Consider the following 13,433-nt stretch of genomic DNA (forward strand, 5'->3'; position numbering starts at 1 on the left):
CTGTGGGTGAAGATATTTTACATCTGCACCAACTAAAGGGGTACAGAACACATTTTACAAGTGGTGGTTTTGCTTTCTTCTTTACATGCTTGTGGTATTTGAATTTTTTTTCAGTATGAGGTATTATTCTATAATCACAAGAACAAAAGTGCCTTTCCTGTGTTAAGGGAACAATAAAGGAAGGACCAGGGGCTTCCCTGGTGGCACAGTGGTTGAGAGTCCACCTGCCGATGCAGGGGACACGGGTTCGTGCCCCAGTCTGGGAAGATCCCACATGCCGCAGAGCGGCTGGGCCCATGAGCCATGGCTGCTGAGCCTGCACATCCGAAGCCTGTGCCCCGCAACGGGAGAGGCCACAACAGTGAGAGGCCCGTGTACCGCAAAAAAAAAAAAAAAAAGGACCAAAGGAAAACTCACCCGCCCTGCCCTCCTTCCCGGGATCCTGAGCTGCCACCACGTGGGATCACTAGGCATCAGTGCCAGAGCCGAGAGCCTAGATACCCCAGCGGCTGCTGGGAAATGCAACCTGGAAGCACTGGCCGGAATGGAGTGCTTATTCCATGAATGAGTGTGACGATGTGGAAACGTGCAGTGATCAGAGGGTAGAGCAGAGCCTGGACCTGGCAGAACTCAGGGTCCCACCAGAAAGCCATGGACACCAAGAGGGTGCCATCCTCAAGGCTTCTCTCCTGGGAGCTCAAAGAGGCCTGTGTGACCTGGGGGAGTCTCTGACCTTCCCTGGCTGCATCTCACCCTGGCTTTGCTCACACAATGACCCTATTTGTCCCAGGCTCATGGTCTACATCAGGAAGGGAAGACTCTAAGGGGTTCAAATTTTCACTCCTGAAGCCCCTTACATCTAAAAGGCTGGAGGCTCCCCTAGCAGTCTGGTGGCTCTGGTGCCCACGTGCCCTGACCCTGGAAGGGGAGCTGGGGGTGGGGGGAGGGAAGGCTGGCAGATGCCAGGGTGGGGGCATCTCTGGAGGGCCTCGTGGACCCCGAGTCAGCGGAAGACCTTGCCTCTCCCTGCCTTCCCTCCTGGTCCTGGGGCTCTGGGAATGGCATTCACTCATTCATTCACTCATTTCTTCCTACATTCATTATTGCTAGAATTATTGAATATTTACCATGCAGTCAGCACTCGGCACACGTCATCTCATTCGTTCAGTAACAGCCTTTTGGCATCGGTTCGACTGTCCACGTTTTACATACAGATGAGGAAGGTAAAACCAGTCAAGGCTAAATAAATTGTCCATGGTCAACCAGGCTGTAAGGAATGAACCCAGACTCAAACCCTGGCTCGTCTTATTCCAAAGTCCGCCCGTAGCTGGCACTGGGGGGCAGTATCCCCAGTGGTTAGTGGGTCCAGGCCTCCCCACAGCTCTGCCACTTACTGGCTATATTGTCTTGGGTGAGACTTCATTACTCTGGGCTGGGGTTTCCTCACCTGGGAAAGGGGGTTAACCATGGTCCTACCTCCCTGGGGACTGCGGGGGAGGGGGGTCCAGCACTCAGAGCAGTGGTGGCCACACGTGATTATTACAGGCGTTCACTGTTTCACTCTGTACTGTCTGCCTCTATGCACTGCAGTGCACATATTTATGGAGTATCTGGGAATACAAAGTGGAGTAAATCATAGTCCCTGCTCTTAGGGAGCTCAGTGTCTAGGTCTTTTAAATCACCTGGGAAGCTTTTGAAAAACTCCCAATGCTCAGGCTGCACCCCAAGGCCATTAAATCAGAACCCCTCATTTGGCTGGGCTGTGACATCAGCATTTTAAAGCTCAGCAGTGGTTCTGATGAACAGTCCCTTCAGAAAGGGCAGGACCAGTTCTTGAGCTTGGGAACCCTGGCTCAGGTCCCCAGGGGTTCCCTAGCAATGGTTAGTCTGAGTGGGGAATGGGGGAAGTGGCCTTACTATGGCACTAAATGATTTAGGATTTATTGACGTATAATTTACATACAGCAAAATCCACCCTTTATAAAATAGTTCTATGAGTTTTGGCCAAAGGTACAGTCATGCAACCACTACCACAATCAAGACATAGAACAGCTCTATCACCCCAAGAAGTTTCCCTGTGCTGCCCCTTTGTAGTCACCCTCTCCCCTCACCCTCTGGTCCCTGGCACCCACTGCTCTATTCTCTGACCTATAGTTTTGTCTCTTCCAGAATGTCATATATTTGGAATCATACAGTACGGAGACTTTTGGGTCTGGCTTCTTTTACTCAGCCTCATGTATTTGAGACTCGTCCACGTTGTTCATGGACCAGTACTTTGTTCCTTTCCATTGCTGAGTAGTATCGCCTAGGTGGGTATACCATGGTTTGTTTACCCTTTACCAGCTGAAGGACCTTTGGGTTATTTGTGGTTTGGGGCAATTGTGAACAGTGCTGCTATGAACTGTAAACATTCATGTTCAGGTTTTTTTTGTGGTCATACATTTTCATTTCTCTAAGGTAAATACCTAAAATTGGATCACTGGGTCATATGGTAGGTGTATGATTACCTCTCTCAGAAACTGCCAAGCTGTCTTCCAGGGTGACTGTACCATTTTGAATTCCCATCATCAGCAATGAGAGTTTCCCATTGCTCACATCTTTGCCAGCATTTGGCACAAGCAGGGTTTTTGCTTGTTTGTTAAAATATTTATTTATTTATTTAATTGGCTGCCCCAGGTCTTAGTTGCGGCACGCGGGATCTTTAATTGAGGCATGTGCACTCTCAGTTGCGGCATGTAGGATCTAGTTCCCTGTCCAGGGATCGAACCCGGGCCCCCTGCATTGGGAGCACGGAGTCTTAGCCACTGGACCAACAGGGAAGTCCCTGTTTGTTTTAAATTTTAGCCATTCTGGTGGGTGTGTAGTGCTTACAACTTTTTAAGTTTATGAATGTATCAAAAACATCATGTTGTACATCTTTAATTTATACAATTTTTATTTGTCAATTTTACCTCAATAAAGCTGGCGGGAGTTTATGAATGTAATGAAATAAGGGCCTGTAATAGTAAATATTTTGCAAACATAATCATTTAAGGCCCTATTATGTACCAGACAGTATCCTAATCCTTCCAAAATCCTAGGGGCAGCTGGTATCATGGGAAGGGCATCCATGACAGTCTAAAAGGCTCAAATCCCAACTCTGTGGTGGGCTTGCTGTGGGACGTTGGGCACATCACTCAGTGTCTCTGAGCCTCCATTTATTTATTGTAAGTAGATTGAGCGATGCCCCCTTGCATGCTTGGTGTGAAAACCAAAGGAGATAATGCAGGGAAAGCTCCTGGCCCACAGGAGGGGCTCAACAGCTGGGAGTTGTTATTAGCTACGCTCTTTATGTAGCAACATTCCTGGGATAATTTGTTCCAGCAGCAAGTCTAGTTGCTTCTGCCTTCAGGATATATTCCAGATGGAGCCTCCTCGCACCCCACACCTCTCACACAGCCACCTCTCTGGTCCAGGCCACCATGCTGCCCTCTCTCAGGTGACTGATTTCAAGAGCTGCTCCCTGGCTCCTGCACTCATACACTCGCCCCCTGGTGGTCGTACTCCAAACAGCAGACACAGGAGTTCTCTTCCATCTGAAACTCCCATCCAGGGTCCTGGTCCCAACCCTCCCGTGGCATCACGGTAAGAAGTCCATCTGATGCCTCCCTCCTACAGTCCACCAGGCTTTCTGTGATCTGGCCCCTGGCTGCCTCTCAGAGCTCGTTTATTCATCTCTGTATCCCAGAACTTAGCACATAGTAAGTGCTCGAAAAACACCTTCTGGCCTGGATTCACACTAGCGCTGTCAGACCACCAACATGGCAGGCATTAATTCTCTTCCATTGAGGTGACTGGAGGTCAGAGAGGTGCAAATGATGTGTGCAAGGTCATATGGCACTTCTGTGGACTCTCTCAGGGACTAGGACAAGGGTCTCCTAACAATGACTGTGGCCTCATACCTTTGCCTTTTCCTTCTGGCTGCCTGTCTCTGCCCCATGACTGGACCCCAGGGCCCTGCTTCTTCCTGAAATTGGCCATGGTGGGAGTGGTCCTGCCATGGAAATTGGCAAATCAGCCCCCCTCTTATCCCTCATCCCCCAACAGAGGTCTGATTGTTACTTTTTGCCAGCACGACACCGTCCACGAAGTCTGGCATCCTGAGGTAACTGAGTGAAGCCACCTTGCTCACCTGTCCACGTCTTGAGCTTGCAACCCTCAAGGTGACCCAGGTGCCTTTTCCATCTCTTCTCTCCTCTGCCTGGCCTCAGGCTCTATCCTGGGCCAGTTGCTAGCTGGCCTTCGGCCTATACACAGTGAGCTTCTGCAAGTCAAAGGCCAAGGTGGAGGTGAGGGCACCTTCCTACTGGTGCTCCTGGCCTGACCCTGGCCTCTACCTTATCACATCCTTCTTGTTCTAACTCCCTGAGCCACTGACATGCTGGAGCCATTTCTGCCTCTGATTTCTTCTCCTTACCCTCTTCTCTCCATGATTCTCTCATTTCTCATCTTTGGTATTCTAACTGTGTCTCTCTTTACCTGTGGGAATAAAAACAAGAGATAACTTTTTTTTTTTTTCTGGCGGCGCACCACAGCACAGCATGTGGGATCTTAGTTCCCCGACTGGGGATCAAACCCGTGGCCCCTGCATTGGAAGCGCAGAGTCTTAACCACTGGACTGCCAGGGAAGTCCCAAGAGCTAACTTTTTTTTTTTTTTTTGCGGTACGCGGGCCTCTCACTGTTGTGGCCTCTCGCATTGCGGAGCACAGACTCTGGACTCGCAGGCTCAGCGGCCATGGCTCACAGGCCCAGCCGCTCCGCGGCATGTGGGATCTTCCTGGACTGGGGCACGACCCCGCGTTCCCTGCATTGGCAGGCGGACTCTCAACCACTGCACCACCAGGGAAGCCCTCAAGAGCTAACTTTTAATGTACACTTACTGTGTGCTTTCAGTGTATCGGTGCATTTAATCTACAAACCAGCTCCATCGTACAGATGGGAATAGGGAGGCAGAGAGAGATTCAGCAACTAGCCGTAAATCACACTGCTGGTAAGTGGGGAAGCCAGAACTGACTCCGGATGCTCTGTGACCTTTCTGGGAAGCGGCAATAATCACGTCGGACTTAGAATTTTAAAACACGGGTTTGAGTTCTGACTCTGGTACCTCCGTGTGACTTCTCTCTCTGTGCCTCAGCTTCCTTCCTCATTCATAAAATGGGATGAACAGCACATACCCTGTCCATTCATGGGATTGTTTTGGGGTCAAATGAACTAATGGGTGTAAAAGGGCTTTGAAAATGTTGAAATGCTGAGCATATGAGTGGATTAATTGTACATGGTTCTGTTTTCCAATTTTTATTTTCTCTCTTGCCTCTCTGAAGGGTTCTTTGCCTTGGTTGTGCCAGTATGTGCAGGGCCCAGACACAGAGGCACTCAGTAAATAACTTTTTTTCCTCTGTTCTCTGCTGGGCTCCCCTTTCTCAGGCCTTTCAGGGAGACTCATCACCTTTCCCCTCTCTCACTATCATCAAGCCCAGACTCAGAGGGCGGGAGGGTTCACCCCAGCAGGGTTCCAATGCTCAGATCAAGACCAGCACCGGATGAAGTCCACAAACACTTCTTAGACATTATCATGGAAGCCAACTGGAAATTATGCTTCACTTTATAGAAACTGGCTTAAGGAAACTTTTCAGAAACATATCTACTTTTGTGGAGCAAAGCAAGGTCTGACTTTATTTTTTGGCAGCCTGCCTAGTCTGACTTTATTTTTCTTCTTAAAAAATTATTTTTGGGACTTCCCTGGCTGTCCAGTGGTTAAGACTCCATGTTTCTACTGTAGGGGACACAGGTTTGATCCCTGGTCAGGGATCTAAGACCCCACATGCCATACGGCGCCTCCCCGCCCCCCAAAAAACAACAAAAATCAACAACAAAAAATTATTTTTAATATATTTAATTTTTTTCATTGAAAGTCACCACTTTCTTGGAAGTATAACTTATAATAAAGTGCATAGATTTTAAGTGTATGGAATGATAACTTTTCACATGTATTCACCCACTTAACCATCACTCAGACCAAGGCCCAGAACATTTCCAGCACCCTGGAGAACTCCCTCATGCTCCTCCCAGGTGATACCTGTTCCCACAGTTTTGATTTATTTTGGTACAAAATTCAAAAGGAACAAAGGATAAACTGACAAATCTTCCTCCCACCCTGCTGTCAGACACCAATTTTTTTCTCCTAAGAGTCAATATTACTGGTTTCTTTTTTAAATTTCTTTTTGGCCTAGCGGCATGTGGGATCTTCGTTCCCCAACCAGGGATGAACACATACCCCCTGCAGTGGAAGTGTGGAGACTTAACCACTGGACTGCCAGGGAAGTCTAAATATTACTGGTTTCTTATAGATATTTCCAAAGAAAGGAGATACATGGACACACACATATTATATCATATTATGTTTTATGTTTTGTTATGTTGTAGAGATTATCCCAGTTTCACCCTAAAGGTACTTGACTGTGCAGTTGTTGTACACCTTGTTTTTTGTTGTTGTTGTTTTTTACTTAACAATACATCTTAAAACACTAGAGTTATTTTAATAATTAGCAAACTAATATCTTTACCAAAAGACTTCCTCTTACAAAAAATTTGGTTTATAAAAAAATCTAAAATTTTATTACTAAATAATTCTGTGCTCTGCCTTATGGCCTTCTGAGGGTCCTTAGGCAGCAAGCTACTACATCAAAAAATACGATTCAATTAGGAAAATGTGACTCATGTTAACTTTTCGGCCCACTCAATAAACCATTGTATGAGATTCTATCTTATTGGTATTATCTTTTCCTTTTATAGCTCTTATCAAATAACAGTGTCATTGGTTTATATTCTCAGTAACTCATGAGTTCTAAAGGACATGTATGACAGACCAAGAAAAAAAGGGGGGGGACTAAAATTTGGAGCATAAATTGTAGAATTTCTCAAAGGTCTGAATTACTGGAGCTTATTAGGTTGGGGTGAATAAATGGGGAAAGACATATATCGTACTTTCAGATGTATTAGGAAGTTTTCCTGAGAAATTGGTCAAGAAGAATCCACTGGTGTTGTATGAACTTTCCCAGGGGGAGGGCAGACCAGGCCCTGCCAGAGGGCAGCTGAGGGTGTGGGGCTGTGAGTTCCAGGAAGCAGAGTAGGGGCCACCCAAGAGCGGGAAGACTTGCAGGTAATCTGAATCAAAGTCCTCACATGCATCAGCAAGGCCAAAGGGCATAAACAGGGCCCCAAACCGGAGGCACAGCCAATGGGCAGAGCTTCTGAGCTGGACTGGCTGAGAAGGGAGTTAGGAACAAGCTGGGAGGCGCCAGGTTGTTGTCAAGAGTGAGGCTAAAGTTCATTGGTCTCTGGGTGCATGTGTGGGGCATGCTGACCCAGTGTAGGAACTTTGTGCACCATCCCTATGGAGTATTGTTACAATAATGGCCCTGGAGAGAATTACCCCCACCCCTGTGTTCATGCCTCTTTGCAACATGATTTTGCTGCTTCTACTACCACAAGGTGGAATTATTTCACCTCCTCTTTTTTTTTGGCTTGCAGGATCTTAGTTCCCCAACCAGGGGTTGAACCCATGCCCCCTGCAGTGGAAGCTCGAGTCTTAACCACTGGCCCACCAGGGAATTCCCAATTTCACCTCCTCTTGAATCTGGGTTGTCCTGGTGACTTGCTTCGACCCATAAGATGTGGCAGAAGTGATGTTCTGGCAGCTCTGTGGAGAGCTCCATATGGAAAGGACTGGGGCACTCAGCCTACAGACAGCACCAGCTTGCCAGCTATGTGAGTGAGTAACCCTAGAAATGATCCTCCAGCCCCAGTTGAGTCTTCAGATGACTGTGGCCTCAGCCAACATCTGACTGTAGCCTCATGACAGACCCAAGTGAGAACCGCCCAGCTGGGTCCTTCTCAAATTTCTTTTTTTTTTCTTTTTCTTTTTTGGTTGTGTTGGGTCTCTGTTGCTGTGCACGGGCTTTCTCTAGTTGTGGCCAGCAGGGGCTACTCTTTGCTGCAATGCGTGGGCTTCTCATTGTGGTGGCTTCTCTTGTTGCGGAGCACAGGGTCTATGTGCACGGGCTCAGTAGTTGTGGCTCGCGGGCTCTGGAGAGCAGGCTCAGTAGAGGTGCACGGGCTTAGTTGCTTTGCAGCATGTGGGATCTTCCAGGACCAGGGCTCGAACCCGTGTCCCCTGCATTGGCAGACAGATTCTTAATCACTGCACCAACAGGGAAGTCCCCTTCTCAAATTTCTGACCAACAGAAACCATAAGAGAAAATAAATTATTGTGGTTTTTGTCATTATATTTTGGGGTAATTTGTTATATAGTCATATAATTAGTAAACAACCTCTATGTCCATCAACAGAGAACTATTTAAGTATATTACAGTACATACATATAATGAAATACCGTGCAGCTGCTTAAAGAAAAATGAGGAAGTTCTTTATGTACTGACATGGACAGCCCTCCAAGATGATTTAAGTGAAAAATGCAAAGTGCAAAAATAGTATATAGAGGGGAATTCCCTGGCGGTGCCATGGATAGGACTCCGCGCTTCCACTGCAGGGGGCACAGGTTCGATCCCTGGTCAGGGAACTAAGATCCTGCAAGCTGCGTGATGCGGTCTAAAAATAAATTAAAAATAAAAAAAATTTGGGCTTCCCTGGTGGCGCAGTGGTTAAGAACCTGCCTGCTAATGCAAGGGACACGGATTCGAGCCCTGGCCCGGGAAGATCGCACATGCCGTGGAGCAACTAAGCCCGTGCGCCACAACTACTGAGCCTGAGCTCTAGAGCTCGCAATCCACAACTACTGAGCCCACATGCCACAGCTACTGAAGCCTGCATGCCTAGAGCCCGTGCTCCGCAACAAGAGAAGCCACGACAATGAGAAGCCCATGCACTGCAACAAAGAGTAGCCCCCGCTCATTTCAACTAGAGGAAGCCCGCACACAGCAACGAAGACCCAACACAGCCAAAAATAAATAAATAAATAAATAAATTTATTTTTAAAAAGAAAATAGTATATAGAGGATACTATCATTTGTGAAAAAGTTATGTATATACATATATGTATATATAGAGAGATATATATGTACATATGCATATATTTTATATGTGTGTATATATACATACATACTATGTACATGTATATATTATATACGCACATAAAATATCTCTGGGAAGAAAATAAGACACTGGTAACAGCAATTGCCTCTGGGGAGGGGAACTAGCTGACTTCAGAACAGAGGTGGGGAGATGCCTTTTAAATTTTGAACCTCGTGAATATACTATCTATTCAAAAATAAAGTTTAAAATTTTTAAATAGTGCTTTCTCTTTAGCTCAGAAATCTCACCTCTAGTAATTTACCCCTCGTAAATAATCATGGCAAAGATTTAACTATGAAGATGCTGCCACAGCTCCATTTAATACCATAAAAATGGTAAAACAACCCAATTATTCAACAGGAAATTTGTTGAGTAGCTTATGGTGCGTATCTGCCACCATCGAAAGTGGCATCATAGAAAACAATTCAATGCCCAGTGAAGTGATCATGATATAGTAATGGATAAGAAGTTATGAAATGGTAAGGTTCATCTTATCTTTAAAGTAAATTCAACTATATAAATGTAGATGAAATGGAGATTAAGACACATCGATAGATACAGATAGATATAGAAACCCAATGTTAATGGTGATTATCTCTGGGAGGTCCAGTTACTGATTATTGTTAATTTTTTCTTCTTTTTCATCTGTGTTTTCAACGATAAACATGTACTACTTTTGTAAAAACACAAATGCTGAAAGTTTGTCTCTCTTTTTTTAGAGACTCATAAATGATCCTATAAATAGCAGCTCCCAGTAGATAATTTGAAACTTTGTTTTTAAAGACCACATTTTTTCAAGCACAAAGATTACCAGACCTTTATCACTGGGTAGAGAGAGCTGCCCACCCTATTCCACGTCCCAGCATTTTGGTCACAATATTGACCCCCTCCCAGCCCACTGGCCAGTGGGGGCCACGTACAGGGGCTGCATCCCCAAACTATCCCTGATCAAAACTGGTAGGCAGGAGAGGCTCCAGAATGTCTAGAGAAAGGTGGTCATCTCTGAGGAGTGGTCTTGAGACCAGTCTTCAACCTGCATTTCCAAAACCAGCATGCTGTTTTCATCTCCAATTTTAGGTTAAAAATCACCAAGTGTTATTGGCTGAAGTTGTTGTTGTTGAAGTGTTATGTTGAAGTTCTAATCCCCCAGTACCTCAGAATATGACTGTATTTGGAGATAGGGTCTTTAAAGAGGTAATTAAGGTAAAATGAGGTCAACAGGTGAGCCCTAATCTGATATGACTGGTGTCCTTATAAAAAGAGGATATTAGGGGGCTTCCCTGGTGGCGCAGTGGTTGAGAGTCTGCCTGCCAATGCAGGGGACACGGGTTCGTGCCCCGGTCCGGGAAGATCCCACATGCCGCGGAGCGGCTAGGCCCGTGAGCCATGGCCACTGAGCCTGTGCGTCCGGAGCCTGTGCTCCGCAGCGGGAGAGGCCACAACAGTGAGAGGCCCGTGTACCGCAAAAAAAAAAAAAAAAAAGAGGAGATTAGGACCTAGGCACAGGGGAAGGCCACGTGAAGACAAGGAGGAGAAGAGGGGCCTCAGAAGAAATCAACTCTGCCAACACCCCTGAGCAAACTAATTCACCAAGTTTCCTAAAGATACACTTTTATGCAAGATTGAGAAAATGTGCTTTGTCCACAGAAAAGACTGTTACCTTTTGGTGGTGACTCTGAGGTACGGAGCTGATGGTGACCATGGGGGCCCTGGGCACCCCCAGTGCTTTAGGTGCCACCACTGCAACCTACATGTGAACAACCCTGGCCTTTATAGCAGGCGAAGGTTGGGAAGTAATCCCAGCACCCATCAGCCTGAGAAGCACCCAGGGCTTGCCTTGTGATGTGGGCTCTAGCTCCCTGTCAAGACTGCAGCCCTACGTGGAGACTGGCCCTGAGGCCCCTGCTGGGTCTCACCAGTCCCCCTCCAGGGACCACTTGGGACCCTCTCAGAGGGACCTTCCCTGCCTCCCAGACCTGCCCTTCCCTCATCTCTATCTCCAGAGAGTCACCTCTACACCGCCATCAGACCGCGGAATATGGTTGGTGGTCTGGAGGAATTCACTGTCTGCACATCTACAGGACCGCTCTTTGTGGGGCTTCAAAGCCCTGCGCATCTTACTCTCAGAGGCCACATCCCTCAAATGTATTCAAATGGACCCACGTGCCACAGCACATATAAGTTACACAAGTTATATAAACTACAGGAGCTGAGTTACAATCATCTAGTTAACATTTTGTAGCCATTTCGCCATTTCATCCTTACAATATACTTTTCTAATTTTGGAGCTAGCAATGATCCCAGCTGTGGCTCAGGTGTTTCCAGGGGTGTTTGAAAAGCTGGATGGCCTGACCCCAGAGGAGCCCTCCAAGTAACCAGGGTCCAGTCGCAATGCCCCAATCCCCTTTGGGTGCTGTAGGGTAGGAGGGATGGCACTTTTTCAAGCAGAGCTGTCTCTTCCTTCTCTGCTCCCTGGCTACCTCCCACCTTCTCTCACTTCTAGCAGATTTTCAATGAGGCCAGAAAAGCCAAGGGCTAGGAGGTCCTTAGCCATCATAGAGTCCAAACCTCCTACCCATGACAGAGATGAGAAAACTGAGACCCAGGAGCAGGAAGGTCTTCTTCAGGAACACCATGCATTTTTTCAGAATTTGCACTCGGAACTCTGCCCTGGGTTGAGAGTGAGATTTTGAGATTGCTCAGGAGGAACCCTTGAAGCAGTGTTTCCATCTTTCTCTGACCAAACTCCTAGGTTTGTTTTCATCCCAGGTGAGTAGTTTTCTCTCAGTTTTGCTTGCCTCTTATTCTTGACAGCTCCCTGCCGAAACTTGGGGAAGGCTGGAGCTTTGCCCCAGGTGCTGAGTGTCTTGGGTTGCCAAGTACAAAACAGGATGCCCAGTCAATTTTGAATTTCAGATAAACAACACTGTTGTTGTTGGTTTTTTTTTTTAGTATCAGGGCATCCCAAATGTTGCTGTTGATCTGAAATTCAGATTTAACTGGGTGTCCTGTATTTTTATTTACTAAACTGCCCACCCTCCCCCCTGCAGCTGTGAGTTTTCTTGCCACCTCAGCAGCATGAGTCACACAGCTGTGGACCTCTAGGCAAATGTTTTTGAACGGAACAGCATCACGGTTTGGGGGAATCCCCCCATTGTCCCATAACGCATGTGGACATAATGCAGAAACCCTAAAACAGTGCCCGTTCGAGGAAAATAGAAGAGTCAACAGGAGTGTGTAAGGCACTGGGGAGAACCCCAGCCGTGGCAGTGCTGCAAGCAGGCTTTAACTAGATCGCTTGCTCTTCAGCTTTCAGAGCTTACTTTGAGAATCTTGGTGATATTGGAGATCACACCTCCCCAGCCAGCTACTTTGAAGGCCTGATAGTCTTTCTTCCCCGCCTTTCTGAGAAGAGGTCTACTGGGAAGAATGGGCTTGTGGGCTGTGTGAGTTGGACAGGTTGCTTGACTTCAGGGATAATGATTGTGTCCTTGTCATGGGATTGCCAGGGGGACTGGGTTATAGGAGGAAATTAATGTAAAATGCTGGCACACGGTAAGTGCTTAACCTCAATGATGGCTATTGTTATAATCACATCAGGACTTTTGCTTTACCGCCAAGCCAGGTCTTCTTAAAAAGGTGGGCTCTCAGCTCTTGGGGTTCCCACACTGTGTCCTCAAAAAGCTTTGGGTCTCCAAAATGGGCACATTTCCTGGCCCAGAGTCAGCAAGAAGCTGATGTCACCTGTTGGCTCTTGGTTTAGGTTAGATGTTCAGTTGCCCAGCAGAGCCCGGAGGAAGCAGGACTCAGAAGAAGTTGGCTTTGAGGGTTGAGGAAATAAGTTTCCACCTGGGATGTCCCTGAGGGAGGGCAGGCCGCATTTTGTGCACGTGCCCTGTTGGTGGGGGCAGGGAGGGAGTGCAGGGGGTGTGTCCCTGGAGGAGGAAGAAAGGAGGGGGCATGGGAAAGGACCTGCAAAACACAGGTCTTGTTTCCTCTTCTGCAGTGTCCACCCCGGGGCCCCAGCAAATGAGCTTCACGTGGAACTGAGGTGGGAAAGCCCCCGATGTGGAACCTCTCTCCTTTTAACACCTGGCTCTGCACAGGGCCCTGGGGTTGGGACACTCCGGCTTCTTAGAAAGAAACTGAAAGCCCTTAGGAGAAACTCCACCACTTCCCCTTCCTTAAGAGGAACTTGGAGTTGCCCTGACAGGAAAGTCTTGGTGGGGCTTCTCGGAAGCTGCCACCGCTGCTGTACTGAGGAAAACCACAGGCCGCAGCCAGGCCAGGGGCCAGACTTGTG

This window comes from Mesoplodon mirus (genome assembly GCF_964341445.2).
Source record: "Mesoplodon mirus genome assembly, chromosome: 12".
Taxonomy (NCBI): domain Eukaryota; kingdom Metazoa; phylum Chordata; class Mammalia; order Artiodactyla; family Ziphiidae; genus Mesoplodon; species Mesoplodon mirus.